Here is a 6,228-nt window from a genome sequence, read left to right as displayed (position 1 = left end):
AAACTTGATCTACTAAATTTTATAAGGGAATCAGTTAGCTCATGAGGAGTTGCAGCTGCACCTGCAAATGGGTGAGGTCTGTTATGTCTCCAAAGAAACTCAGTATGTCACAGAATGAGGTCTTTTTTGTAAAGATGTAAAAAGCACAGTTGCCTGTCTCAAACATTGTCAAGGCCACAGAAGAAACTTTCCACAAGCCAAGCCACCACAGGAGGAACTTAAGCACAGAGGGAGGAATTTGTGACAGGAAGGCTCTAATTCTAGGCCTGGTAGAGGTGAGACCTGGTTAGCACATCCTGATTAACACATCCAGACAAAAATTCCCACTTTGGCAAACTGTGGGAAAGGAAGTAACTTTTGTCGTTTAATTTGATGTTTATACACATAATTCCAAGGCATGAGATTGGCATCTGCCACCACCCCATGGATACCCGGAACCTGGACTGTGTAAAACTCCTTGTAAAACTCCAAGACCACCACCACCAGCAGGAAGCCCAGAGTGAAGAAAGACCAATGGGATATCACTGGATCCACAGCTGGTGACTCTCTGTTGTTTGATTTCTCTCTCCCCTCCTCCCCTTTTATATTTCCTTCTATATCTCTACCTCACATTCACTATTAAATAAAATCTGTACAGTTGACTTCAAGACATGGTCTCTTTTGCAACTTAATTTGGGCAGAGGCATCTCTCACTAATCAGATCTTAATGTTTGTACATACAAAAAATCTGACCTATTAGGATTTGGGATTTTTTTTTGTTTTAAGAAAAAATAGTGTATGTATTTGACATATTATTAAAACTATAATTAATTTTTATTTGTGCAGCTGGGACAGCTATGACAGGATGACCTTCAAGAAATTGATTCATCCTGTAGGTAGTGAGTATATTTTATTTCTATTAAACTGAAACTATATTCCAGATTATTACCTGCTGTAAAGTAATTCCTAGTGAGTGACTAGCTATGACTTCCACTCTCTGATATCCATTCTGTGGTTACAAGATAAATATTTTCAGATTGTAAGATCAACAAACTTCAACTATAAGCTCTGGAAATGATAACTTCTTTTCTTGTGTTTTCTCCTTTTTATACTTCTTAAAATCTAGAAATGTGTTAGTAAAACTTTTGTGAGGGTCCTAATACAGCTCAAATATGTACCTAAAACTGAAACAGTATTGATGTTTACTACTTGTTGTTGTTTGGGCTGATAAAGCAGGAACTCCCAGCTTAGTTTACTCATTGTATTTATAGATGAAACAAAATATGTGATAGAAATATTTAATCTAGACTCCTATATGAAGAGAATAAAAAAATAGTGAGGGTTTTTTTTAGTATTATTGTGATCTGTTAGCTATATAAAATCCTTTAGCTTTTCAGGCTTTGTATCTCATCTGAAGGGCTTGTGATTAAGAAACAACACACTTGGTTGTTAACTGTTTGGTGTGGAAAGCATTCTGATCTTTGGTATTAAATGATGTCCTCATTTAGAAGCAATTTGCAGTATATAACAGCAGTGTAAAAAGGACCAGAACAAAACCATATTTGCCCTTGAGTGTAATAAATATTTAAACAGTTGAATGCATTCGTTGCTCTGTATTCAAGTGCCACTCATCCTTATTAGCTGACCTTTTCATGTTAGAACCTCTTCATGTTTTTCTTGACCATAAAGGTTTTGGGGAATCGTCTCACCAATCTTGACATCTAAACCAGAATTCATCTAACACACCTGACACAATTGGCACCCTCTGTAAGGAGATGAACATGGTCTCCATCTAGCATTGTAGAGGGATAAATGGAAATCAAGTTTATAACTCTAGCATAGGTACTTGATACATGTTTGATGAAATGATCCTTGGAAGTGACTGTCTACCCTAGATGATTACTTGAGAGAGAAGGGATAACTCCTAGTTTAGATAAATCTTACTTATATTCCTAGTTATATATTTTTTGTGTGTTCTTCAGAAGTATTTTGTCTCCTTCACACATTCCTTAAATAGCCTCTCTATATAAACTCTTGGCAAAGCATTGACTTTTTAAGATTTCAAGTTGTATTCTCTCAATCTTAAAACTTCATTTGCTTTCTCATTTTGTCCCTACCTTGAACTTAGAAAGGTTTCTAAGAGGCCTTGCATAAGCAAACAACTTCCTTTTTCAGAGTGAAACTCATCTATTAGGCCAAGAGAAAGACACAGCTATTAACCTGTCTTCCCTTTTTCCTCCAAACTCTCAGACAATTGGGAGTCAAATGTTCTTCAGCAAATAATTTGGAACTATATTATGCCTTCTCACAAAAGTCAGGCAGGAATAAGTAAAATGACATTCCAAATAAATTGAAAAAGCCTTAATGTATAATCAAAAGAAAAGCTTTTAAGTGGCGAGATAAGGAAAGTGGAAGGTTGGTATGCAGTTGAGAGAATTCTTGGGGATTATATATACTGCACATCAGAAATCTGCAATATTCTGACAACAGCCTTTTTAAGCCTGTGCTGAATATGACATCTCCATGGATTCCTATTATTATTTCTAATCCCAGATGATTTCACATACCAATTACACTTCAACACAATACGATCTGATTGTATCTCACAGTTATGTTGCTCTCATTTTGCCTATATGTCTGTAAATGCATAAGTGTAAAGCAAATTAGATGCTTAGCCTAGAATACTTTATTTCACTTAGTCCAAAATTAATCCATTTAAAATACTTTATATTGCATCTAACAGGAGAACTCCCTACTGAGTTCTACTATACTACCTGGGCTTGGGTATTATTAATTGAATATTATGCAAAAGGAAATAATTTAAACTTGTCACCTCAACAAAGGTGTCTTCAAAAGGACTTTCATAAGCTCTTGTAACAGCAAAAACTGCTCCAAGTTGCATTTACTTCATATGTTTTGCTATTTCCTTCTGGAATATTCTTCTTGTAATATTTCTTTTCAGCTCTGTCTTTTTTTGCCAGATTTTTTTTGCCAGGGAATTCCAGCCATCAAGTTTATCAATATACTGTTCAATCACTGAATGAAATACTATGCATACCAGAAATTGACCCAGAAAACAGTCCAAGAGAAAAAAAAATAGAAAAAAACAGGGAGTACAGAATCATAGAGTAATAGAATCATTAAGGTTAGAACAGACCTCTAAGATCACCAGGTCCAACCGTCAGCCCAGTACCACCACCATGTTCACCACTAACCCATGTCTTAAGTGCTATAACAACACATTCTTTGAACACTTTCAGGTATCGTGAGTCCCTCACTTCCCTGAGCAGCCTATTCCAATGTTTTACAACCTTTTCCATGACGAAATATTTCATAATATTCAACCTAAACCTACCCTGACGCAACTTGAGGCCCCTTCCTCTCATCCTGTCTCTCATTACCTGGCAGAAGAAACTGACCTCCACTAAGCTACAATCTGCTTTCAGGTAGTTGTAGAGTGCTATAAGATCTCCCTTGAGCCTCCTTTTCTCCAGATTAAACATCTTCAGCTATTTCAGCTACTCCTCATCAGACTTGTGTTCCAGACCCTTCACCAGCTATGTTGCACTTCTTTCAACACGCTCCAGCACCCCAATGTCTTTCCTGAATTGAGAGACCCAAAACTGAACACAGGATTAGAGGTGTGGCCTCACCAGTGCCAAGTACGGAGGAGCAATGACTTCCCTGGTCCTGCTGACCACACTATTCCTGATACAGCCAGGATGCCATTGGCCCTTTTGGCCGTCTGGGCACACACACTGGCTCATGTTCAGAAAAGGATCCAGGGGCCCTTTTTGTCTGGGCAGCTTTCCAGCCACTCTGCCCCCAGACGGTACCACTTCATGGGGTTGTTGTGATCCAAATGCAGGACCTGACACTTGTCCTTGTTGCACCTTTGCCCATCCAAACAGCCTGCCAAGATTTCTCTACAGAGTCTTCTGACTCTATCGACTGTTTTTGTTTACTTACAGTATTCAGTTCCAAAAGACGGTTGCTATTTCAGCGCCTAGGTTTTGAATATTTTATTCTACTTTCATTTCTGACAAGTGAAGTGGAATCCCAACTCCTTGGTCAAGAAAATTATTTTAAGTTCTTTTTTTCTTAGGTGTTGTTAAAAGCATACATTTTTTGTACTGTCAGGAGAGTAACAAAATTCATATGCTCTGAATTTGGTTTCTAACTCTAACTTGGTACACCTTTGAAAGCACGTATTCTGACATGAATAACATGGGTCATAGAACTTAACAAGTGAGTGAGGTATAAAATCCATTGCTACTTCTTTCTGGCCTGCTACTTTTATTATTCTGTACTTTTATCAGTGCAAAATGCCCAGCTTCAACATTCTGACTGAGCAAATCTTTTAAAGATACATTTACTTTTTCTTGAAATATTTCAAAACTATGTTTTCAGGATGACATATGGGATTTCTCTAACAATTTCAGTAATAACTCTAAGCCCTGTTTAATGAAACCACGTAGGGAAGCAAAGGAGTCCCTTTAAGTTTCTTTTTGTTGTTGATAATAATAAAAACCAGACTTTGAAACAAATTGTCAACTGAGCAGAATACAGTTTTCCATTACCTTCATTTATATTTCCTTGGCCTTTCAACCTAAATTTAACTTGTTTATTCTCAGGATAAATTACTTACACTTTATTTTAAATGAGGACATTCAGATGAATGATATTACATTTTAATAACACAATAGATTCAAAAAATAAATGATTGTGATAGAAAAAGCAATTCATCCTCATAAAGAGTGGTACTCTCTGTAGTATACCTCATCTCATCAATCGTTAGTAAACAAATGTTCATATGCTTTGTTAAGATTCTGTCATGTCTGTGTTCCTAATTATTTATAGAACTTAGATCTGGCTCTCCTTCAGATAGCTGAGATGTGGAAAGTATAACTCTTTGCTGGGATTTACACATTGTTACCTCCTCTGACAGTTGGTAGGGATCCTTAAATATGATAAACGTTGAAACAGATATTTTGCTCTTAGTTAAGGAAGAAAAGGCAGAAGCTACAAGATTTGAATCTGAACTTTGATTATATGCAGATAATTACATGTGGGGTTCAGCTTTCAAAATCATACAGAGCTCATGCTTTTACAGATAGCTATCTAGTTTTGGCACTGTATTATCTGACTGAAGTGGAGAACTATCTGTTTTAGCATACATTTTAATATGCAAAGATAATGAGTCCAGTTTCCTGTGATTCCAGGATCTGTGAAAACTATTTGGCACTGAACGACATCACCAAGAACTCTGAAAAGATGCGTGACTGCAAGAGCCACACTTATCTGTGGCTGGCCCTGTTTGAAGCTTGGGATTTTGAAGGATATCTGCAATCTTCCTGTGGTGGAGAATTGTTACCCATATATACTAAGTTTCTAAACATAACAGTAAAGTAAAACTCAAACAATAGTTATTGTCCTTGTCCCTCTATGTTGATCTCTATATGACCTATTAGAAATTCATAGTTCATTCATATAGTTCACATCTATAAGAAAACTGGCAGTAAAATATTCATTTAAATGTAATAAAGACTTTATTTGAAAGGTTGCAAATATATCTGCTACTGTCTTACATATGTAGGTGCATCAATGGGGACAATTTGTCCTATATACACACAAAATTATGACACACCAGCTAATGCTTTTTTACATGGCCACTCTATTGGCTTTGTTTGGATTTTTTTTTTTGCAGTACCTCTTTCAATGCACTAAAATTTGTTTGCAAATTTTTTCCTGTGATATCTTCTGATTTTAGGATCATCAAGTTCAGAAAGGAGATGCAAAGCATATTCAAAATGTTTTTTGGAGTCTCATTCCTTTTTTTTCTCACTAAAATTCAACACAGGCCAATTTTACATTGTACCATATGGTCATTTATGTCAGTGTGAACACCGACTTTTCATACAGTAGCTGGTGCTGATGCTTTGCTTCTGTAACCTTTCAAAAGGATCTTCTTTAGAAAACTAATTAACCTCAGGATTTTTAATGTGCATGCAGTTTGCATCTTCCATTACAAAGGCATTCAAGCCTGAAAACTGATTTCAGACTCAATGATATGCAGCAAAAAACTGCAACACTTCTTTGATTGTTTATACATAAAATTCTAGACAATGTTCTTTATGAAGCATACTTTAGTCTCTTGACTAATACATGAATTAGGGCTTCAATAATAAATCATTCTTGTGAATCACATTTATCTGTAACGTCACATTTGTTCTCTGAAAGTCTATGATG

At 36.1% G+C, this 6,228-nt stretch overlaps 1 long non-coding RNA gene across 1 annotated transcript; it reads left to right on the top strand.

The window, feature by feature from the left end:
• The first annotated feature begins 520 nt into the window (after window positions 1-520).
• LOC126640643 (uncharacterized) lies at window positions 521-5,229 on the top strand. The gene is made up of 3 exons (XR_007629104.1): window positions 521-539; window positions 826-878; window positions 5,202-5,229. It is a non-coding gene; the product is annotated as an uncharacterized LOC126640643 (long non-coding RNA).
• Window positions 5,230-6,228: the final 999 nt, after the last annotated feature.

The sequence above is a fragment of the Myiozetetes cayanensis genome, unplaced genomic scaffold, assembly GCF_022539395.1.
Source record: "Myiozetetes cayanensis isolate MyiCay16 unplaced genomic scaffold, myiCay2020 scf2-11, whole genome shotgun sequence".
Lineage (NCBI taxonomy): Eukaryota > Metazoa > Chordata > Aves > Passeriformes > Tyrannidae > Myiozetetes > Myiozetetes cayanensis.
This window is presented reverse-complemented; position numbering and strand designations above follow the sequence as displayed.